The sequence below is a fragment of the Phyllostomus discolor genome, chromosome 10 (assembly GCF_004126475.2).
Source record: "Phyllostomus discolor isolate MPI-MPIP mPhyDis1 chromosome 10, mPhyDis1.pri.v3, whole genome shotgun sequence".
NCBI lineage: Eukaryota > Metazoa > Chordata > Mammalia > Chiroptera > Phyllostomidae > Phyllostomus > Phyllostomus discolor.
Genome location: NC_040912.2, coordinates 92,033,234 through 92,043,756, shown reverse-complemented (window position 1 = coordinate 92,043,756; position 10,523 = coordinate 92,033,234). Strand labels below are relative to the sequence as shown.

Genomic DNA, 10,523 nt, shown 5'->3' with positions numbered 1-10,523 from the left:
AGCCACTGGAGAGGAAGAAGGGCCGTATCTCACTGGGGGCACACGAATGGGCTACTTCTGAGATACTTGGTGTTCCTCTGCCTTCCCGGTCCGGACACTCCACTTCTCTGTAAGCTGGAGCCCGGGCACTGCCTCTCACACCCTCCCCTTTCTCCCTGCATTGGCCGTTTGGTTCGCTTGCCTTTCTGATTTATGTCCTTGTCCCTGGCTGTCCTCAGAGGCACTTGTTCCCTCTTGTGCTGTTCCCAGTGCTGGCTTCATCTCTGGGACGATTTTATCTCCCATCCGCCTCTTTCCTGAGTTTTGACAACTTGCCTTTTCAGGCCCCCCTGCTGACTCACCACCCTCCCTGGCTTGAGCTGTGGCTTCGCGAAGTTTAACAAATGCACGGCGAAATATTTGGATGCCATTTTTATCCGCCCCTTGCAGCACATTTGTTAATGTGTGTTTTGCCTCTGCCGTTTTTTTCTTTCATTGTTATGCTGCCATGTCTGTGTAGAGATTTCATGTTGATGTAAATGTTACCCATCATGCGAAGCAGGCTAGTGTCTCCTGAGCCAGCTGTGCTCAGAAGGGTCACTAGGGTCAGAAGGGTCACTAGGGTCAGAAGGGTCAGAAGGATCACTAGGGTCCAGGGCCACTCCAGGCTGGCAAAAATCAACCATCTAAAACCTCAGAACCTCAGTTACTGCCTCTGTCAAATGGGAGTGATGTTACCCACCCCCATGGGGCGATGAAAGTTTAAAGGGTCCGTGAAAAAGCCAGTCATCAGTTAGGTTAAGCGATGCCCTCTGCCAGGGCGGGCGGACTCCCGAATCCCAGAGGCTTGACCCCACCACGGCTTGCTTCTTGTTCGTGCGAAGTCCGGGCTGCCCCGCCCCAGGCAGCCACGGGGCTGGGCTCGCTGGGCTCTCTCCCCTCCCCACGTGGTCTGCACAGTTGCTACCAAGTGCATCGCTGAAAGAGGCTCATCTGCTCATTGTGCCTTGGGTGGAGCTGGCCCCACGGCCCCACCTGGTTGCAAGGGAGGCTGGGAAATCCAGGCAGCACAGGGAAGTGTGGGGGATGCCAACATTTATTCACACAACTCAGTGCCTTCCCCTTCGGTTTCCCATCTCCCCAGCGATCCCCTGGGTGTCTCCCAACGTCACCTCGGCTGTCACGCCAGGAAGGGGATTTTCTCACTTGGAGGCCCAGGGCCGGGACTGGGGACAGACCAAGGGTCACCCAGGGGATGTGGTGGCCAGGCTGGCGGCAGGAAAAGACGTGTCTAAAAAGAAATGATAAAACTATCTCAGAAAAGCAAAGGAAACGAGAACCAGGCTGGAGAAATCAAAAGCTCTGGTTTTCGGGGAATGGGAGAAAACCGGAGCTGGTGGTAAATACAAACTGCTTCCTCTGGGCCTGCTCCACCAAATCCACGCAAAACAGACACCCCGCCATGGCATCCCAGATGCGTGGAGCTCTGAGCAGGAGTGAGCGTGCTCTATTGTATTGGATGATGTCTGTTTGGAAGATTTTATTTACTTATTTTTAGAGAGGGGAAGGGAGGAAGAGAGGGAAACATCAATGTGTGGTTGCCTCTCGTGCGCCCCCTACTGGCAACACAGGCATGTGCCCTGACTGGGAATTGAACCGGCGACCCCTTTGTTCACAGGCCTGCGCTCGATCCACTGAGCCACACCAGCCATGGCGGAACAATGTCTGTTTTAACGACAAACTGTTGTAACTTCCACCCATCAGTCGTGTCTCTTCTTTTGGCAGCCCTGGCAGCCCAACCCCGTGACTGACAATGACCTGAGGGGTCAGGCAGGTGTTCTGTTCCCCTCGACCTCTTCCTCTCCAGGAAGAGCAACCCCCCCACATCTCGGCCTGTGCTTGTGGGTCTCGACGTGGAGCTGCCGACCACAGTCAGCACCGCAGCCCTCGCCGGCGGCCTGAGGGTGCCTGGCTTCGTTAGCCGGAGAGCTTTGGCCCTGGCCACCCCCCCGGTGGGGGAGGATGGCCCCTCACGACTGTGACAGCTGGATTGATGAAAGCAGCACAAGTGGTGAGAGACGGCGCACCTTGGGCCAAATACGAGCCAAACAGATGTCGTCCCCAGAGCTAAAGAAATGCTGTGACAGGCAGAAGGGAGATCCTGGGAACAGATGTGTCACCAAACAGGGGCTCAGAGATGGCCCAGCGGGGGCTCCATCGCGGCCTTTCCGCGGCGAACCCGGGCCCCACAGCGGCCGGTCTCCTAGTGTCCACGTGTCTTATGCTCCGGGTACGGGCTGAGTTGTGTCTCCCCTCCAGTTCACCTGGTGACGCCCCCCCACCGCCAGCCGCAGTGTGTGGCTGTGTCGGGAGGCAGGGCCTTTAGAGAGGTAATTAAGACAGAATGAGGTCAGAGGGGTGGCTCCGCTCCAGAAGGACCAGTGTCCTTCTAAGAGGAGCTTGGGGACACAGACTCACGCAGGCGGGGGACCGCGTGGGGACGCAGGGAACAGCTGGCTTCCTCCCTCCGAGCCAAGGAGAGCAGGAGCCTCCGGAGACACCAACCTTGCTGGCACCTTGAGCTCAGACTCGGAGGCGCCCGGACGCCATGAGAGAGTAAACATCTGCTGTGTGAGGGCCCACAGCCTGGGGCTGCGTTGTGGCAGCCGGAGGGAGGACACGGAGACCCCTCCACCCCCCCATTTCTGGGACCACGCTGAGGGGAGGGTCCCTCCTGTGTAGACCCAAGCCAGGCTTGGTTCGGGGTGGGTTTACAAGGCAGTGCAGAACCTTCAGCTTCCTCAGCAAGGCCCCTGTATGTTCCAGGAAAGGGTACGCTGAGAAGAGTGGGGAGCTTTGGCCTGCACCGAGGTGGGTTCTCGGGGGCGCGCCCGCCGTGCGGGGACTCAGGGGTCGTAACTCTGGCTCTTTCGTTCGCTTTCATCACGAACGCAGGAGCAGTCGCCAAGCCCAGCTGCCCCAGTATCCTCTAGTCACTGGGGATGATGTCGTTGCCCTTCTAGCCTACAGGGGATTTTTAAAGACGGGGAATAAATACATAAATAAATAGGAGCGCTCCTTAAAAAAAAATCAAAACAAGCCAGTGTCCTTGTTTACAAGCAACATGTACTTCAAAGTGGGGCATGACCATTGTTGCCCCCCATTGGGATGTCGGTGTCCGTTGTATCGGTCATGTGGGTGCTTCCTCCGTTTTGAAAATTAAAAACAAATCAAAACAGTGTGTTGAGTCGTGGTCAGGTGCCACCCACCCTCGGGGGTGCGGAAGCCCCTGTCTGGAAGAGGCCTCTCTGTTTGCAGTGTTCTGCTGCGGTCCAGCTCCCTCCTTGCCCCCCTGAGGGCGGGCGGACCAGAAGGGGTTCGCCTGCCGGCCGTCCCGGGGCTTTTCTCCGGTGAGACTGGCTCCGCTCTGTCCAAGGTGACGGGTGGTGACGACGGTGGGCTTCAGTATTTCACCTTGGCTGGGGGACTGGAGAGGGGGGTCGCCTCTGGTCTCGCCCGCAGGGGTTGCGAAGTGCTGGTGGGCCCAGCTTTCCAATCAGACGACGGCAGACAAGGGGACTAAAGGACACCCGGGCCCTGTTCTGTTTATTCACTTGCTGCCGTCCACCTCGTGTGTCTTGTGGGGCCAGGACGCCCAGGCTCTCTTAGCGACGGCTTTCAAAGTGCAAACATGCCCAGGTGAAGGTCACATTGTGATTGACAAACAGCCGAGGGCCACCCCCCGACCGATCTGTCACGGGTGCAGGCTCGCCCTACTGTCCCCAGCACATCAACTCCCCTGTTTCCTCCTGGGCAATGAGAAAGGGAGATCTTTCTTTGCATTTTTTTTGTTTGTTTAAAAACGGTAGTAAAATATGCAGAGCATAAAATCAACCACCCTATCTATCCCTGAGCGCAGAGTTTAACTGAATTAACGACACTCACACTGCTGCGCAACCGTCACCTCCGTCCACCCTCGTGACTCCTTTCATTTCCGAAAACGGAAACTCGGCACCACTAAATAATGACTCCCCATTTCCCTCTTTGGTAGCCCCTGGCAACTGCCTTTCCACCTTCTGTGTTTATGATGATTCTGACTACTGTCGTACCTCCTATGAATGGATCATACGGCACGTGTCCTTTTGTATCCGACTCCTGTCACTTAGCGTGGTGTCTGCGAGGGTCATCCACGCTGCAGCCTGTGTCAGAATTTCCTTCCTATTTAAGGCTCGATGGTGTTCTAGTTCATGCATTTGCTACATTGTGCTTACCTCTTCCCCCACTAATGGGCGCGTGGGCTGCTTGCACGTTCCCAGCAATAATGTTGCTAGGAACATGGGGGCGCAAGCATCTCTTGGAGACATTATTTCCAGTTCTTCTGGGTGGACACCCAGACGTGGAATCGCTCAGTTACATGGTAATTCTATTTTTCACTTTTTAAAGAAACACTGTATTATTTTTCCTAGCGGCTGTACTTTTTTACAGTGCCGCCAACACCGCACAGGGTTCCGGTGTCTCCACGTCCCCGCCAATAGTTCTTTTCTGTTTTATCTCTAGGGGGGATGTCGTGGGATCTCATTGTGGTTTTGGTTTCCATTTTCCTAGTGATTATGGATATCGACCACCTTTTCATGTACGTATTCGTACATCGTCTTTGGGGAAGCGTCGATTCAAGCCCTTTACTCACTTTTGAAGTGGGTCATTATTTGTTTTCTGGCTGTTGAGATTTAGGAATTCTGGATATTGATTCCTTACCGGATTTACAGGTATTTTTCTCCCATTATTTGGGTTGCCTTTTTTACCCTGTTGATAGTGTCTTTTGATGCCCCCAAATTAAAAAAAATTCCTAAGTCCTATTTGTTTATTTTTTCTTGTTACCTGTGCCTTAGTTGTTATATACAAGAGGTCATTGCCAAGGCCAGTGTTGTGAAGTGTTTGCATTTTGTTTCCATGGCTTTCTTGACTTCCTCCACACCCTCCCGTGGTTCTCTGAGCCGCTCTAAGACAGTTGTTTTCAAGACTCTGCCTAGTGTGTTTGCCAAGAGGTCTCCTTCAGGGACAGTGTGTGTTGAATTCTTTTTTCCCTTTGAGGAGACTACACTCTCCTCCTTCTTTGCATGCCCTGTGATTATTTTGTTGCTGCTGGACACTGGACGTTTGAGTCTAATAATGTAACTTTGGCAATTTCCCCCTCCCCCAGGGTTTGCTGTTTTTCATGATTTTATTGTTATTTTTATTGCTGTAGGCGGCCTGTGTGCCAAGGGTCAGCCTGAGGTGCAAACGTAACGTCCTCTCAGGCCTTTTCTGAGCCTTTTCCCGGGCACACGGTCGCTTTCTAAGGCTCTGTGTTTGCGATGGCCTTTTATGCCCTAGTCTTTTGTGGTAGGCTCCTGAAGGGGGAGAAAGTCTTACTTATGAAATCTTCCCTGAGTTCAACCTCAGGTATCACACATATTGTTGTATGTTTTTTCCTCTCAGTTTTATAGTTACATCTTCCCTGTTTTGATCTTTAATTCACCTGGAACCTACCTTTGCATATGGTACACAGCAGGAATCCAGCTCCCCCCAATATAGAGAAGTAATTTGCCCAACAATTACTCGCTAACCAAGTTCTCTCTACAGTGACTTACGGTAGCTTCTCTCTCATGAACCAAATTCTCGTACATACAGGGGTCTGCATCTCAGCTCTCGATCTTGGTTGATGGTGCCAGAACTCTACTGTTTTATTACTATGGTCTTGGAGTATGTCTTTATATCAGATAAGATCAATTTCTTTTTGCCCTTAAGTTCTAAAATTACCTTAGCAATTTGGGAACTTTTATTCTTCCTTATGAATTTTAGAATAAGTTCCTAAAAAGTACAATTAGAGTTGATTAGTATTATGATTATGACACTACTTGGGTGGCAGTAACATTTTTATATTAAGTTGTCCCACCCAACAATACAGATTATTCCATTGTCTTAGATTGTCTTTTGTCTCATTTAATAGAATGTAAAAATGTCCTCCATCAAGGATGATGTATTTTTGTGATAATTTTAGACTTTTTTAGGCTTTGTTGTTATTATGAATGGTATCCTATCTTCTGTTATATATCCCAGGGGGTTATAGTGGTCCAGAGACAGTGCTATTGATTTTTGTAAGTTGATCTTATATCCATCCAACAACCCTTTTACTAGTTCTTAAAATTTGTTCAAGTTTCTACACAGATCATCATATTGTCTGCAAATAATGACATTTTTAAAATCTCTTTCCTCCCCATTCCTATGCCTCTTATTTCTTTTTCTTGTTGTATGGCATTGGCCAGGATCTCCGGTTCTTTGTTACATAATAGCAGTGGTAATAGGCATTTTTATCTTGTTGTGTATCTTAATTATTTCTTAAGTTTCTTCATTAGTTGTGATATTCACTGTGGGTTTTGATACAGGACCCACCTTCAAAAGTTGAGGTGGTCCCATTCAAATTCTAGATTTTGGAATGGCTCAGTGACCCCAAGCCTTGAAGAACGGCCTGTCCCCATGCCCCCAGCCCCCACGGCATGGCCTCCGTCCTGCCTTTGGCTTCACACTGCAACTTCATGACTTAAGGGCTTTTTAAGTAAAACGGTGCCTTACCTATAGGTTGTCCCTACTCATGAGAAGCATCCTCCATCATGGTCCTGGAGGGACAGAGCTCAGCCCAGGTGGAGAGTGGTGACGTCTTCCTGTTATGCACAAACGTCACCTGCGCCACTCCTGGTGTGCAGACGGGAGGGTGTCATGGGGAGAACACTGGCCATGAATCAGGTCATCGTGGGTTCGAAACTGGGACCTGCCACCGACCAGCTGTGTGACGATCACAAGCTAGAGATTTAACCTCTCTAGCCCTGGGCTTCCTCCTTTGCAAAGTTGGGGAAATAATTGTACCTACTTCCCCAGGAAAGCCACACGGGAGGCTGTGAAGTAAAACCATCCAGAAAAGCATGTAGGCAAGAGTTGCCTTAGTAACCCACCCAAGGAATATCACTGAGACGTGAACAGTCAGTCTCACAGAACTTTCAATGGCACGCAACACGCCTTTGATAAAAGATTAAGTGAGAGCTATAAACAGGCTCAGTCGACACTTGTTGAAACATCGTTTTAAGTCTGCGTAAAGAAAAGACGGAAGAGAAATACATTGACGTGAGGGATTACAGGTGATTTTAAAATGATCTTTCTATTCTTTCCCCGTGTTTTCCAGTCTTTGTCTAATGAGCCCCGGGGTGGCTGCTGCGATCTTTAAGACGCGTTTTGCGGAAACAGGGCACTCGGTGACTCAGCCCTGCCGAGGCTGCCAGGAAAGCCAGCGCCTTCTCTGGCCGCCTTGGGGAAGCGGAGTGAGTGCCCGGGGCTGGGAGGGAGCGGCCCGCGGTGCTTGGCATCCGCCCGGCCTCGCCTGGATCTGCCTTTTGTTTAGCTCCGAGTCTGGGTAACCATGGGGACCTTGAATGTCACCGGGGAACAAACGTGCGGCCAGCGTGCGAAGGCCTCGGAGTCTGTGGGGGAAACAGGGAGAGGGTGACTCCCGATGGGGAGGAGCCGGGGCGCCCCCAGCTGGGGTGTGGGGGCCGAGATGCCACGTGGGGGTGTGGGGGAGGGGGAGGAGAGGGAAACGGAGATGGGGAGGGAGGAGAGAGGGATGGAGACAGACAGATAGACAGAGGGAGAGGGGTTGGAAGGGGGGAGAGAGAGATATATCAGTGTGGGGAGAGGAACCCATCGGACCCAGGGCCCACCCCCCGCTTTGCTCGCACCCGGTGCCTGGACATTCTTCGGAGCACTGACCTGCCCCATCCCAACCAGGTGTTCCTAGACCCCGCCCACTGCCCCGTGGTCCATCGGTCCTGGCCAAGAGCCATCCTTCTGGGGGGCTTGCAACCTGGCCCTGGCGACAGGGTGGTCCTCCCTCTCAGGCGAAGATGAACCCGCCCGGGAAGACTCGGGCACCAGGCTGGACAGCGACCTCTGGCGGTGGGCCGTCCTCCTCCTGGGCCTGGCCCCCTAGCCCGCCTGCGCGGCGTTTTCAGGGCAGATTTCTTTTCCCTGCACCTCGTTCGGGCTGGGCTTCATCGCTTTAAGCCAGAAGGTCCCGAGGAGCGCAACGTGACAGATGTTGGTGGCGAAGAGGAGCTAAAAGGAGAGGCTCTGAGGAGAAGGTGGCGAGTGAAAGACACGGTGAAAGACATGTCACCTGCTGGCTCTGGGGCCCGCGCCCTCCCTGTGTCTCTGTCCCAGCCTCTCCCTGTCTCTCTCCATTTCTCTCTTTTTCTCTGTGTACAACAGGCTCCCCCCACCCCACCCCGTGCCCCTCTCTGGGTGCTGGTACCATCCCCACACCCAGCCATGAAACCCTGCAAGCTTCTGCCTCTCCTTCCTTCTCCACCTCCCGAGCACACCCTGGGGCTTGGCCTCCCAGATTGTTCTGGAATCTCCCTCTCCGTCCTAACCCTCCCACTCTTGCCCTGATTTAGTGCCTTATCATCTCTCTCATTAATGTTCCCAGGGTTTTATTTAAATGGTCTCTCTGCCTCCACTCCTGTTCCTCCCAAATCCACCCTCCTGGCAGCCACCAGGGCAAGCTCACGCACAGTCACAGATGGCGCGGCGCCCCGCCCCGCCCCGCGGAGGCCCCAGCGCGGGGAGTGCATCTCAAGGTCACCGCGGCAGCCTAGCCTGCACTAGCAACTCCCTGCCCTCCGCGTCCTGCTGGGTCCGGGCCCCACGGCGGGGCGGGGGCTCCCTGCTCTGAGCAGGACGCCTCTCTTCTCGGTGTCTCTGCTCCACCTGCCACCCTCTGTCCGAGCCCTTCCCTCCCTGCCTGGCCCTCTCATTTAGGCTCAGGCCTCTGCTGCCCACCCGCAGTAGCTGAACCCCAGCACGCACGTGCGCCCAGGGCGCGGATGCGTCTGCATTTCCACCACCATTTCCAGCGATGCCCTCAGAGATCGGTGCTTCCTGCTGAGGGGGGCGCACCTAGGGCCGGGCCTCTCACCGGGCCTCTCACCGCGCCTCGCTGGAGTGTGGTCCAGAGCCCGGTGCGCGCAGACAGCAAATGTTCAAGGAGCCCACCCAGCCGGGCCCTGCGGGGCGAGGCTGTCCGCGCCAACGCCATTAACGCTGTGCGGGCTTCGCTGCCCCCGACCTGGCCGGAAGGGCTTGACAAATCAGGTTAAGGAAGTCAGACTTCCCTCCAGAAGACAGTGAGGAGCTGCTGAGATGGTTTGGAGGAGGGGAGCCTAGGGGGCGCCTCGGGCCTGAGGGGAGGAGCAGGAAGTCACGGTGGGAAAGGGACGGTGGCATGCACTCAGGAAGTGTTGAGAAGGGGGCCTACAGGGGAAAGAGAGGGACTGGCTAGTGGAGGAGCAGTGGGAGCCCAGGCCGGCTTCTGGTTCTTGGCATGGGTGGCAGGGACGCGCTGGTGGGGTCCTCCAGCAGGGGGCTGGGTGAGGGGGGCAGGCTGGGAGGTGGGGGTTGTGAGAATCCCGGTGGGCACTCAGGTCTCGGACTTTAGGGGAATCTGGATGGGGACGCACGCTCGGAAGCCATGCCAACTAGAGGGGGAGGGGCAGCGAGGGAGGCCTCTGTGAGCCTGGGTTCCAGGGCTTGGACAATGCGCTGTGTAGGTAGAAAGGACTTCCCGGAGGCGTATAGTAATGTGTGGCTGACGTTGCTAATTGCCTTCGGCTCTCTTTTCTCCCATTCTCCTCCCAAACGAAACCCTGAAATTATTTGGGGTAGCAACGTGCTGGTAAAAGACAGTCCCCAGCCTCCCTATCTACCCAATGACCTGTAAGTAGAAGTGGTTCTCTGAGTTCTGGGAAATTCTTCAGAGTGAGGGGCCATTTCTTTACCTTCCTCTAGCCTACCTACAGCCTGACACTCAGATGTGATGGCTGGAGCTGCAGCAGTCACTTTGGACCAGGAGGCCGAGGGCCACATGCTCGGCGGCTCTGGTGAAGAGGAAGTGGCTTGGACACCTTCCTGGAGCTCCAGTACCACCAGCCCCAGGCTGCTCTTCACGTAAAATGAAACTTCTCTCTAGCTGAAGCCACTGTTTTTCTTTTTCTGTTAAATCCAGCTGCACTTGGTCCAAATGAAACATTGTAATTCTGCAGTATTTGGTCAAGCTACAGCCTGTCTCCTGGGGGCATTTTTAGGCTCTGTTGTGTTCCTATCTCTGGGGTTGGGTATCAGGGAAAGGCCGCCAGCTGCCCCGCAAGCCGACCTCTAGGGTGTGCTGCGCCACCTGGTGGACGCATGACTGATAGCACGTCTGTCAAGGAAGCTGGGATGCTCTCCCGGGCTGGCAGGCTTTGGCGGGAGATCCACACCCCAGTCTGCTAACGTGACCTCGGCCCCAAGTCGCCTTTAACCAGCTACAGAATGAGCGCTCCGGGGTCCTGAATGTTCATGGACCTCTGAGAGCTCCAGGAATCCCCCACTGTCCAGAGAAGCTCAGAACCAACGTGGGTGGGGGTGGGGGTGGGGGTGGATGGGAGGGGAGGGCTGCCTCTAGCTACCTGTGGGGC

General features: G+C 54.2%; 1 long non-coding RNA gene across 1 annotated transcript; it reads left to right on the top strand.

Moving 5' to 3' along the window:
* The first annotated feature begins 1,255 nt into the window (after window positions 1-1,255).
* LOC118497006 lies at window positions 1,256-10,276 on the top strand. The gene is made up of 3 exons (XR_004899548.1): window positions 1,256-1,266; window positions 7,419-7,423; window positions 9,754-10,276. It is a non-coding gene; the product is annotated as an uncharacterized LOC118497006 (long non-coding RNA).
* The last annotated feature ends 247 nt before the right edge of the window (window positions 10,277-10,523 follow it).